Source organism: Budorcas taxicolor, chromosome 7 (genome assembly GCF_023091745.1).
Source record: "Budorcas taxicolor isolate Tak-1 chromosome 7, Takin1.1, whole genome shotgun sequence".
NCBI classification, from domain to species: domain Eukaryota; kingdom Metazoa; phylum Chordata; class Mammalia; order Artiodactyla; family Bovidae; genus Budorcas; species Budorcas taxicolor.
The window spans coordinates 10842813-10856279 of NC_068916.1; the positions used below are offsets into that span (position 1 = coordinate 10842813).

General features: G+C 39.7%; 1 pseudogene; it reads right to left on the bottom strand.

Moving 5' to 3' along the window:
• Positions 1 to 6558: 6558 nt before the first annotated feature.
• Positions 6559 to 7387, bottom strand: LOC128051546 (olfactory receptor 7A17-like; annotated as a pseudogene).
• Positions 7388 to 13467: the final 6080 nt, after the last annotated feature.

Sequence of the window (13467 nt, forward strand, 5' to 3'; positions counted from 1 at the left end):
CCAAAGTTCTTAGTATGTGGACATCTTTTGGAGGATCTTATTCTGACTACTGCAAAGTCTTTTTCTAATAGAAATTGTTTCATGTCACAAGAATATTTTTATAAAAATCAACAAAATTTTATCACTACCTATAAAAATGAGTACTGTTCTTTCTTTTATTAAATTAGGTAAGGATTATACAGTCTTCCTTTTTGCAAACCTTATTTTGCTTGTAAAATAAAAAGAGATTGCAATAAAGGAAATTTTTAAAAAATGAGTGAAAATCTTATCTTTCAAAATTACATACATAGAAGGGACTTTCCTGGTGGTCCAGTGGTTAAGGATCTGTGCTTCCAATGCAAGGGACACTGGGTTCTATCCCTGGTTAGGGAACTAAGGTCTCACATGCCATATGGCCAGAAAATAAAAGAAAACAAACAAACAAAAGACACCCTGAATTGTTTTCAAGATTACATACAAGGGAGATTTTGTTGAATACCTAACTCTATCTATAACTGAATCTAACATAGGACCACTTATTTGCTACCCAAACTGTGATCCAGAGATGAAGACCTGAAGCATCAGCACTTAGCATCTTGTTAGAAATGAAGGGTCTGGGGGCCCCTGATCAGACCTGCTGAAAAATAATTTGAAATTAAACTACAATCCTTGGCAGTTTTAAGGAATAGTGAATTTAGAGAAATGCTTCCCTGGAATAAACTTTCTCACCTTCACAGAGTTGATCTTTCTATTAAGTCCAGTTGCCCAGTCATGTCTGACACTTTGTGACCCCATGGACTGCAGCATGCATGGCTTCCCTGTCCATCACCAACTCCTAGAGGAAAACATAGGCAGAACACTTGATGACATAAACCAATTCCACTCCTAGGCATATACCTTGAGGAAACAAAAATTGAAAAAGACACATGTGTCCCATTGTTCATTGCAGCACTATTTACAATAGCTAGAGCATAAAAGCAATGTAGATGTCTGTCAACAGATGAATGGATGAAGTAGTGTGGTACATATACATAATGGAATATTACTCAGCCATAAAAAAGAATGCATTTGAGTCAGTTCTGATGAGGTTTATGAACCTAGAATTTTATGGGTTCAAGCAAATAAAAATCCTAAGTCTAGCACAGATACAAAGCTGGAGAAAGAGACACCTCCTCCTAATGAAAAGTGCTTCAGTGCCACATTTCTTTTTTTTTTTTTAATTTAAATGTATTTGTTTTAATTGGAGGCTAATTCCTTTACAATATTGTACTGGTTTTGCCATACATCAACATGAATCTGCCATGGGTGTACACGTGTTCCCAATCCTGAACCCACCTCCCACCTCCCTTCCCATACCATCCCTCTGGGTCATCCCAGTGCACCAGCCCCAAGCATCCTGTATCCTACATCAAACCTAGATTGGTGACACATTTCAAAAGACATGGGTACAGAGAAAGCTTCACTTAGGGCCATCTCAACAAACAGGTATAATTTCAATTCAGTAGTGATTTACTTTTTCTTCCAATTTTAGTAGATGAATGATCTTAGAAAACAGCAATGTATATGTGTCTGCATTTTTTTCATTTATTTTTTAATGATATTCACTGAGATAATGTCATATAAGTCTCATGTGTACAAACAATTCTTTTTTTACTTCTGTGTACAGGACAGAGTTGCTGCTGCTGCTGCTGCTGCTGCTGCTGCTGCTGCCGCTCAGTCGCTTCAGTCGTGTCCAACTCTGTGCGACCCCATAGACGGCAGCTCACCAGGCTCCTCCGTCCCTGGGATTCTCCAGGCAAGAACACTGGAGTGGGTTGCCATTTCCTTCTCCAATGCATGAAAGTGAAAAGTGAAAGTGAAGTTCCTCAGTCGTGTTCGACTTAGCAACCCCATGGACTGCAACCTACGAGGCTCCTCCATCCACGGGATTTTCCAGGCAAGAGTACTGGAGTGTGGTGCCTTTGCCTTCTCCATAGGACAGTTTCCATCCATCATGATAATGTCGATCCCCTTTAAGCAATTCACCCTCCACTCAGTCCCCTTTCCCTCATGTAGAGAACTCTGTTCTCTGTACCTACATGTTAGATCTTGTTTGCTTTGGAATGCTTATTTACTAGCTTTGTTTGTTTGTTCTATTTCACATATGAGTGAAATCAAAGGATATTTGTCTTCCTCTCTCTGATTTATTTTACTTAGTAAAACACCCTTAAATTTCATCTATGTTGTTGCAAATGAAAGCTTTCATCTTTTTCATTCTGAGTAGTATTCCATTGTGTGTATGTATGTGTGTGTGTGTGTGTGTGTGTATATATATATATATATACATATATACTTATATACAGATGTATAACATCTTTTTCATACATTCATCCATTGGTAGAAAGTGAAAGTCACTCAGTTATGTCTGAGTCTTTGCCACCCCATGGACTATACAGTCCATGGAATTCTCCAGGCCAGAATACTGGCATGGGTAGCCTTTCCAACCCAGGGTCTCCTGTATTGCAGGCAGATTATTTACCAGCTGAGCCACAAGGGAAGCCCATACTTTGATGGGCCTAGATATCTTTCTTATATCTTGACTATTTGAAATCCTACTGTGATCAACTTAAGGGTGCATGCATCTTTAGAAATTAGTGCTTTCATGTTTGGGAATAAATACTCAGGAGTGGAACTGCTGAATCATATGATAGTTCCTAATTATTTGGGGAATCTTTATTTTGTTTTCCATTGTAGCTGTACCAATTTAAATTCACACCAACAAGGCACACATATATGGACAATTAGCTTATAATAAGCAAATAATATATGACAATACTATTCCTGACCCAGTTTGATCCTTGGGTCAAGAAGATCCCATGCAGAAGGGATAGGCTACCTACTCCAGTATTCTTGAAAAAAAATCTATTAAGATTCTCTGCTTGTTTTAAAATCTAGTTCTTTTGTTGCTGTTGTTATGTGAGTTATTTGTATATTTTAACATCAACTGCTTATCAGATATACCCCTTGTAAATATCTTCTTCCATTTGGTAGTCTTTTTCATTTTGTTAATGATTTCCTTTTCTATACAATGTTTTCATAGTATGATACAGTAATATTATTTACTCTTGATTTTGTTTCCCTTGCCTGAGGAGATATATATCTAGAAAAGATACTACTAAAACCAACATCACAAAGCTTCCTGGCTTTGTCCTCTTTTAGGTGTCTTACGGATTCAGTCCCAGAGCTTACTGGCTGTGTTTCCTCTTGGTGTTTTATAAATTCAACCCCAAGGAAGGTAGAAGCAGCAGGAGAGGTGGCACCAACTCTGGCATACCAGTGTCGGGTGCCTGCAGCATAGGGAGGAGCAGAGGTGGCAGTGGGGCATGGGACCCCAACCCCCCGCCCCCAGCTACCTAGGTGTCCATGACCCTGTGTCTCCTGCTCCCACCTCCATATCTGCAGTGTTACAGCTGGCAAACCTTATCACACTGGACATGCTACAGCACCCCTACCACCCCAGCTCCACCAGCTACCATCATCCTGCCCCATATGGCAGCAGAAGCTGTGACTCAGGAGATCTCAGAGAAGCTACACAGAAAATCATCACAAGCATATCAGAAAACTACCCACCCAGCATCCCAAGCAGCATGCCAGAAGCACTGACAACAGCAAGGTACCATACTCCAGAGGCACAAGAAGCAATAGCTAGGGCACAAAGTAACTCCTCTGACAGAGGCCATGGAGGGTCTAAAGTGCAGATTCATAACTATATGCAGCTCAGATAGAATTGAAAAAAAAAAAAAAAAAGCTATATCATGTAGCCACCTACTGAACAAAGATAGAAAAACATGAAAGTTCTAACCTGAATCCTTCAGCCTGCTGAGCCCCTAATAGCCAGGACATGGAAGCAACCTAGATGTCTATCAACAGATGAATGGATAAGAAAGCTGTGGTACATATACACAATGGAGTATTGCTCAGCCATTAAAAAGAATACATTTGAATCAGTTCTAATGAGGTGGATGAAACTGGAGCCTATTATACAGAGTGAAGTAAGCCAGAAAGAAAACTACCAATACAGTATACTAATGCATATATATGGAATTTAGGAAGATGGTAATGATAACCCTGTATGCGAGACAGCAAAAGAGACACAGATGTGTAGAACAGTCTTACAGGCTCTGTGGGAGAGGGAGAGGGTGAGATGATTTGGGAGAATGCCATTGAAACATGTATAATATCATATATGAAATGAATCGCCAGTCCAGGTTTGATGCATGATACTGGATGCTTGGGGCTGGTGCACTGAGATTACCTGAAGGGATGGTATGGGGAGGGAGGAAGAAGGGGGGTTCAGGATGGGGAACACGTGTATACCTGTGGTGGATTCATGTTGATGTATGGCAAAACCAATACAATATTGTAAAGTAATTAACCTCCAATTAAAATAAATACATTTATATTAGAAAAACTCAAAGTAACATTAAGGGTATTTAAACTTTTTTTTAGTATCACACATGTCAGTTATATTCAACAGTTCAAACAGATTATCATATACATGTCTTCAGGTAAAGTTTCCAAGAGAACATAAGTTTAAATGAATCATTCAATATAATAGATATGTGTGATATAAAAAAAGAATGTTTAAATACACTTAATGTTACTTTGCAAAAGATTCCATTTTCATGTTGTCCATCTATTTCTTGTACTTCCAGATGTCCAAGTTGGATTTAGAAAAGGCAGAGGAACCAGAGATCAAATTGCCAACATCCGCTGGTTCATTGAAAAAGCAAGAGAGTTCCAGAAAAACATCTACTTCTGCTTTATAAACCATGCCAAAGCCTTTGTGTGGATCACAACAAACTGTGGAAAATTTTTCAAGAGATTGGAATACCAGACGACCTGACCTGCATCTTGAGAATCTGTGTGCCGGTCAAGAAGCAACAGTTAGAACTGGACATGGAACAACAGACTGGTCCAAATAGGGAAAGGAATGCGGCAAGGCTGTATATTTAACTTATATGCAGAGTACATCATAAGAAATGCTGGGCCGGATGAAGCACAAGCTGTAATCAAGATTGTTTGGAGAAATATCAATAACCTCAGATATGCAGATGACACTACCCTTACAGCAGAAAGTGTAGAAGAACTAAAGAGCCTCTTGATGAAAGTGAAAGAGGAGAGTGAAAAAGTTGGCTTGAAACTCAACATTCAGAAAGCGAAGTTCATAACATCTGGTCCCATCAATTCACGGAAAATAGATTGGGAAACAGTGGAAACAATGACAGCCTTTATTTTGGGGGGCTTCAAAATCACTCCAGATGGTGACTGCAGCCATGAAATTAAAAGACACTTGCTCCTTGGAAGGAAAGTTATGACCAACCTAGACAGCATATTAAAAATCAGAGACATTACTTTGCCAAAAGGTCCATCTAGTCAAGGCTATGGTTTTTCCAGTAGTCATGTATGGATGTGAGAGTTGGACTGTGAAGAAGGCTGAGGGCCAAAGAATTGATGTTTTTGAATTATGGTTTGGAGAAGACTCTTGAGAGACCCTTGGACAGCGAGGATATCCAACAAGTCCATCCTCAAGGAAATCAGTCCTGAATATTCATTGGAAGGACTGATACTGAAGCTGAAACTCCAATACTTTGGCCACCTGATGTAAGGAACTGACTCATTTGAAAAGACTCTGATGCTGGGAAAGATTGAAGGTGGAAAGAGAAGGGGACGACAGAGGATGAGATGGTTGGATGGCATCACCCCACTCAATGGACATTAGTTTGAGTAAACTCTGGGAGTTGGTGATAGACAGGGAAGCCTGGAGTGCTGCAGTCCATGGGGTCACAAAGAGTCAGACATGACTGAGCGACTGAACTGAACTGAACTTGATGCCTCAGGGGCTTCCCAGCTGATGCTAGTGGTAAAGAACCCCTGCCTGCCAATGCAGAAGACTTAAGATATGGCGTTTGATCCCTGGGTCAGGAAGATTCCCTGGAGGAGGAAACGGCAACTCATTCCAGTTATCTTGCTTGGAGAATCCCATGAACAGAGGAGCCCATCAGGCTACAGTCAAAAAGCCACAACGAGACATGACTGAGCAAAGCATGGACACACGATAGGTACTGTGGAACAAAACTGAATAAGGAATAGAATCCTAAAGAGGCAAATAAAATACAGTGAAACTAGCAAGATACAGTGTATGTCAAAGTCCAAAATATCAGCAAGAGCAGCTAAGGTGATGATACAAAGGAATGATGTACACAAACACAAAATCAATGGTCTGAAATTTTCCTTGTTATAAACACACAGATAGTCATGAATGTCTTCAGTAGTTTTCCCCGCATAGGAGCAGTACAACTCATGACTATTCTTTATTAAAATAACTCTTGGATAAGAGGAAGATCACTAAGCTTAATCAAATGAGTTACATAAATTGTATGAAAGAGGTGAGATCAAATAAATGGAAATTTCATGAAATAAAGGAAGGAGCAATGTATGCTTCCACAATCTGATCTCAAAAATTGCAATTTCTGCCTGTGAGGTTTTAAATCTCTCAGTCATGGTCCCTTCTTCAGCTTAGAACAACTGGTGTTTTAATCATTGTCCTCCTAAAGAATGCTTTCAGAGCTCTCTTTATGTCCTTGTTCCTCAGACTGTAGATGAAGGGGTTCAGCATGGGTGTGACCACAGTGTACATCACTGAGGCTGTTGCACTTGAGTGTGAGCTTTGGGTAGCAGCAGAGCTAAGGTACACTCCTAGACATGTACAATAAAATAAGGAGACAACTGAGAGGTGAGATGCACAAGTGGAAAATGCTTTATACTTTCCCTGAGCTGATGAGATTTCACATATGGAGGACACTATCCTCGAGTAAGAGTAAAGGATGCCAGCTAAGGGAGCACCTCCCAGCAGAACAGTTGCAAAATACATCACCATGTCATTAAGAAAGGTGTCAGAACAGGCAAGCTGGACCAACTGTTTCAGTTCACAGAAATAGTGAGGGATTATCACCTCTCTGCCGAAGGACAAACTCAACACCATTAAAGTTTGCAAGAAGGAATGTAGGACATTGATGACCCAGGAAACAAGAACCAGCAGTCCACAGAGCCGGGCACTCATGATGACTGCATAGTGCAGGGGATGGCAGATGGCTACAAATCGGTCATAAGCCATCACCGTTAGGAGGAAGTCATCCAACCCTACAAACAGTGCGAAAAAATACACCTGGGTGATGCAACCTTCATAGGTGATAACTTTGTTCTGGGTCTGGATGTTCCACAGCATCTTTGGGATGGTCGTGGAGGTGAAGCAGATGTCTACAAAGGACAGGTTGGAGAGAAAGAAATACATGGGGGTGTGGAGGTGGGAGTCTGAGCTGACAGCCAGGATGATGAGCAGGTTTCCAATCACAGTGATCAGGTACATGGAGAGGAAAAGCCCAAATATGATGGGCTGCAGTTCTGTTTCCTCTGAGAATCCCAGAAGAAGAAAACCTGAAACATGTGTTAGGTTCCTTGGTACCATGTGATGGAGGTGACCTAAAGGAAAGGGGAAAATATCATGTCTAGTTTTCACAAAAAAAGACATTGCTCACATCATTGAAAAACTATTATTTATATTTTGCCTAATTGTATTTAAATATATTTGCTTAACTAAGTGCTGCTTTGTTTATGGATTTGCTCCCCTTTAAGGAATTTTTGTGTTATCTGCACCTGACAACGTTGTCCCACTTGCTGCTTCTTCCCCAGGATGTCATCTCTTCCACATAAGAAATACTTTCATTCATTTGGGGATTATGAACTGAGTAATGATCATGTTCCCGGTGATGTCTTGGCAATGAGTATAGGGTTCTAAAACACAAAATCTCTAAGAATCCAGTCACAAAGTAAACATAAGCAAGTCGTATATGTGTGCGAGTATGTGTGTGTGGGTACGTGTGTGTGCTCAGGGGCTTCTTTCCCACTCCCTGCACTGTAGCCTGCCAGGCTCTTCTGTCCATGAGGTTTTCCGGGGAAGAACATTGGACTAGGTTGCCATGCCCTTCTTGGGGTTCTTCCCCACCCAGAGATAGAACCCCGGTCTCCTGAGTCTCCTGCATTGCAGGCGGGTTCTTTACTGCTGAGCCACCAGAGAAGTGAATATATATTGAATGTGTGTGTGTGTATATATATATATATATATAGCTTATAAGTTATATATAACTTTTGAATGGTAACTGCTGCTATGAAAAAACCTGAAAGGTTTTAGGGAAAGAGTAGAGAAGGCATGTTATTTTTTATATTCAAGAATGAAAGAGTAGGCTCCATCAACATATCAGGTGAACTGTATGCTTGGCAAGGAGAATAGCCACTGCAAATGCACTGAGGAAAGTGTTTGTTTAAAATGTTCAAGTTTAAGAGAAAAAATGAAACCAATGTGGGGAGGGCATAAGCCAAGAGGGAGTGAGGAGAGATGGTGTCAGAGGATGCTGAGGAACAAGGTGACCTCCCTGGTGGTGCTGAAACTTCAAATCATAAGACTTTCATCCACCTCATGTAACTAGAACTTGCTGCAGAGATGTCCAATGTGTTTAAATGGATCCCTTTTGTTGACCTTGCTGTGCTCAGCTGCTTCAGTCATGTCCAGCTCTTTGTGATCCCATGGACTGCAGCCCGCCAGGCTCCTCTGCCATGGGATTCTCCAGTCAAGAATACTGGAGTGGGTTTCCATGCCCTCCTGCAGGGGATCTTCCCAGCTCAGGGACTGGACCCAAGTCTCCTGTATTGCAGGCAGATTCTTGGAGTCACCTTGGAATATATGAACGCAGTGTCACCACTGTGAGGATTTCTCATACTCCACCAGGCACCACACACACACAGGCACACACACACACACACTGTAGACACTGGCCACCTAAGCTATATTACTTCTATGTTTTTCACCCCTCATCCCCAACTACCTTGATTAAGTTAGAGTTTGATACAACTCCCATTGATAAGATCAGGTTATGTAAAGTGGTATCCAAAAATTCCAGTTTGTAAGTATTCTTGGTACCAATATACTTGGGATTCAGTTTTGGTATGGCCATTTTACACTTGTATTAAAGATCATTAAAAAGTAGTTGAATGTGAACCTATGGTTGCCAGGGGGAAAGATGAGGGGAAGGGACAGTTAGAGAGTTTGGGATGGACATGAACACAATGCTATATTTAAAGTGGATAAGCAACAGGGTTCTGCTGTATAACACAGGGAACTCTGCTCAATGTTATGTCTCAGTCTGGATGGAAGGGGAGTTTGGGGGAGAATGGATACATGTATAAGTGTGGCTGAGTCCCTTTGCTGTTCACCTGAAAACTATCACAACATTGTTAATTGGCTTTACTCCAATATAAAATTAAAAATTTGTTCAATGAATGTGCATCTCTCTCTCTCTCTCTCCCTCTCTCTCTCTCTATATATATATATATATATATATATATATTTGGTCTTGTCTCAAAACTTGAATTTTAAGGCATATGTATACATCAGGAGACAGAGAGGGATTGGGGAGCGGGTAGAAAAAGAGAGAAATGGACTCAAGATGGAATAAAGACCTAACAAACTCAAATGTCTCCTGAGAGACTGTGGTAAAGAGGTTTCTTTGGTTCTGGTGACATTTCATGTGCTGGTTTTTTTTTTTTCTTTTCCCCCTGGATGTCCAGGAAAAATAATAACAAATCAAAAACATATTTATTCATATAATAAAATAGTGATATCTTTATGATTCAAAACATTTGCAGGTTGGATAGCCCAACAGAAAGTGAACAAAAGGACTGAGCCAACATTTCACAAATGGATGTATAGAAAGCATAATGAAATATGGATTGAATATTGATCTTCTTTAATATCAGGCAGCAATACTTATTTTTCTGGGGTTGCTTAATACCTATTTGACTAATTGGTTTCATAGGTCTGACAGCAGGCAAGGCAGGATTCTCCCTTTTCATCTGTGGCATCATCTCTTTGCTATGCTTGTGTTTTGACCGCTTTTCCCGTAAGTCCTATGGGCACACTCTAGTCCTAGTTCTGCTCTTCATCCAACTAATGATCTGTTTGGTCCACCCACATAAAGCCTACCCACAGTGTAACAATTCTACTCTTATCACTGAGTAACATCCTTCGTATTAGTCATCTGAGGACACTGAATTGCACACACGTTTCTTTCATTGCACTCTGTCTTTCTAATCATAATGCAAGGCCCAAAACAGGAAGGAAATTCACCTGCTTTGCTCACCCTTGCATTTTAATGAAGTGTGTGAATAAATGTGCACTGGTACCAAAAGTAATTTAGAAAACTGAAAAGCTAGGAAGTAAAAATATGACAAAGAGAATGAAACCAGGTTAAATAGTAAGATTCTGAACCAAGTGTAATAAAAGCAAATGAAGTATTGACAATTAATTGAACAGTACATATAACAGTACATATGACATTGATATGAACTAATGACATTGACAGTGACCTAGAGATAAAAATAATATGATATATTATATTCATAGAATGTTTTGGTATGTAATCTCCCTTCCACTCACCTGCCAATCTAACTAAAATATTCTTAATTGTTTTTGTCAAGAATATGCCCCAAAAGTCAATTGAAAAACAATCATTTGTTTAAAAAAAGTATTTGAAAGTCTATTTACTATAGAAAAAGTGACATGTAATATATGGGTATATAATAATAACAGAGAAATCAAAATTGTGACCACATACTCAAAGTTTCACTCTAATCCAGTATATGACTTGAGAAAGCAACACAGAATCTCTTTCATATCATTCTCCTGTGGAAAATATATTTCTCAGGTGCTTCTGAACTAGGAGTCCTCTCTGACTTGTCTGGCAGAAAATGTAAAGTGTTACAACATTTTAAGGGAAAAAATGAAGATAGCAATAAATATTCAAAATACAGATGTTCTTTAATTCAGAGTTCCCCGGAGTTGGCACAATTGACATTCTGGACCAGATCATTATTTGAGGTGAGGGTCTGTCCTGTGCATTGTGGGATGTTTACAGCATCCCTGACATTTATCGAGCCCTCAATATGTCACAGTCATAAAAGACTCTGGACATTGTTAGATGTACCCTGGGGGACAAAGTCATCCACACTTAGAGCCAGAATTTGAACTTCACTTTTTTATATTTTTGTAGTATTGATATACTAGAAATGCAGAAAACATAATATAAATGATTGCTAGATTTGACCACACAAAATTTACATAGACTCAAAATTTATATAGACTCATCTGTACCTAATAAAATAACTAAATGGCAAATAACCAGTTGGTGAGAAAAAAAAATCCCACCATAAAAGTCGTAAAAGAATGCCTTCAATTCCTTCTACATCACTCCAAAGCTAATACCTGATATCTTTAGGAATTCCCAGGTGGCACTAGTAGTAAAGAACCTCCCTGCCAATGCAGGAAATGTGAGAGATGCAGATTCGATCGCTGGGTCAGGAAGATCCCTTGGAGGAGGAAACGGCAACCCACTCCAGTATTCTTGCCTGGAAAATCCCATGGACTGAGGAGCCTGGTGGTCTGCAATCCATAGGACTATAAAGAGTTGAACAAAACTGAACCAACTTAGAAAGCACACATGCACAATATCTTTCACCCCAATTAGTTAATAAAATATTGGGTATAAGTTCTACTTTTACTAGAAACACTTTATGCCTCTCATCCCTCTTCTCTTTGGGCTTCCATTCCATTCCACTGAACATTGTTATTGAATTCAATGTCCACTTTTCTTTCTAGCATCATAAAATATATCGATATTTCAATCAACCAAGCAAACAGCCATAGTGGTCTCTGCTCTGAGTTAGGATGAGTTGTTTCTAATGTAAATTCTTTGGATTTCATTTTATCTTAACATTTTTAGCAGTATCTTTTGAGGTCTCAGACTCACCTGCATGGGACTATGAACAGAGGGCTCCTTATGGAAGTCTGAATCCCTTCTGGGTGGATGATGATGGAGACTGAAGCTCTGTCTTCAGATGAAAGAGCAGGAAGGAGGGGTCAAGCATTGGTTCTTTACTCAAACTTAGGACTCCAAATGCAACAGTTAGTCTACTCCACGCCCAGGCTGTACAAGCTCAGGGATGCCGCAGAGGAGGCATTTACAACTCTCTACATGTGCTTATTAGGTACATTTCCCTCTTGATAAATGACCTACAGGCACATGAATTCCTTGTGGGACTTGGTCTGGACAAAAAGTTGTTTTGTTGTTGTTGTTGTTGTTTTTCCTAATCATTCTCTGGTCCCAGGAGACCAAATTATAATCCAGGCAAATTCAGTTTTTATTAATCCTTCTCCATTATCTCTAATCCTGCCAGAGTCCAAACTCCCAGCATCTTATCCCAACCCCAACTTCGAGTTTTCTCCAACAAGTGAGACTGAGGCAACTGTCTTGAATCGTTCTCTTTGCTGGTCAGTACATTGACATTTTGTAAGGACACAGTCCATAATATTCTTATCAAAATTTTATTCCCTTCTTTATAAGAGGGACTGCTTTGTTTCTCTAATGCAAAACATTGAGCAGTGCCCTCTTTGGTTTCTCACGTGTGTGTGTGTGTGTGTGCGTGTGTGTGTGCTCAGTCACTCAGTGTGTGTCATCTTTGAGAACCCACGAACTGTAGCTCACTGGGCTTCTCTGACCATGGAATTTTCCAGGCAAGAATATTGGAGTGGGTTGCCATTCCCTACTCTAGGTGATCTTCCCAACCCAGGGATCAAATTCATGTCTCTTGTGTCTGCTGCATTAGCAGGCAGATTCTTCACCATTGCACCACCTGGGAAGCTCAGTTTAAACCATTAAGAATTCCATACTTATATCTGAAGTAAATAGTTATCATTTATCCCCTCATTATAAAATATTTTAACCCATCTTAGCACATTGTATGGATTGTCTGTTTAAATTTAGAGAAACTTATTCTGTGAAGTATCAATAGTATAGCATATCTTCCAGTCCTCATTTTAGAAATGAGACTCAGACATTTAATATTCTGCTTAAATTTTTTTTAATTTTCTTTCTTTCTTTTTTTTTTTTTTAACTTTACAATATTGTATTGGTTTTGCCATACATCAACATGAATCCGCCACATGTTCACATGTTCCCAGTCTTGAACCCCCCACCCACCTCCCTCCCCATACCATCCCTCTGGGTCATCCCAGTGCACCAGCCCCAAACATCCTGTACCCTGCATCAAACCTAGACTGGCGATTCATTTCTTATATGATATTACACATGTTTCAATGCCATTCTCACGAATTTTGAATGGTTTAACTTACATCAAGTCAGACACGACTGAGTGACTGAACTGAACTGAACTGAACTGAAAGAAAAATAAAGGTAAATGATAAAATAAATTAGCAAATTAGTATCCTTATGATGAGAAGATTAACTTGAATTATGCTCATTGGTATGAGTAATGGCAATGGTTTTCTATATGTGAAAAAGAGAGGGAAAAGTGGTGTCAGAGATAGATTTGAAGATG